Here is a 520-nt window from a genome sequence, read left to right on the forward strand (position 1 = left end):
TGAAATGAGCAACAAGACCGGATCTCAGACGGTTACCTCAGTGTCTCAGGCACGAGACACACTCACAGACAAGGAGAAATCACACACACCAACACACAAACAGCAACTTAGCAAACACAAGTTGTTGTGTTTTTGTCACAGCTGCCTGCAGCTCTGAATGAGTTGATTAAAGTCTGCAGACTATCTTTTAACCTCATATTCCTTAAAACCAATAATTTCCCAATGTCTATCACCAATGCATTCGGAATATAATTCAAACCCTTTCCAACCTAATTTAGCTCCCCCTTTTTTTAAACTCAAAAGATTTATCTCCCCAACCTTTACCTCCTTTGTCTTTATTCAATGCTTGATCCCCAAAAGCGCACATATACCCCTTTCTCATACTTATTTATTTTGCTTGACCCGCCCACCAGGCCTTCTGTTCGCCCGTGGATGCGTTCGGGTGGTGCCCCTTCTCTCTCATCTTCTTAATTCATTTTCTGTTCTGCTTTGGTTTGTACCATAGACATCTCTGGTCCCC

This window comes from Scyliorhinus canicula, chromosome 22 (genome assembly GCF_902713615.1).
Source record: "Scyliorhinus canicula chromosome 22, sScyCan1.1, whole genome shotgun sequence".
NCBI lineage: Eukaryota > Metazoa > Chordata > Chondrichthyes > Carcharhiniformes > Scyliorhinidae > Scyliorhinus > Scyliorhinus canicula.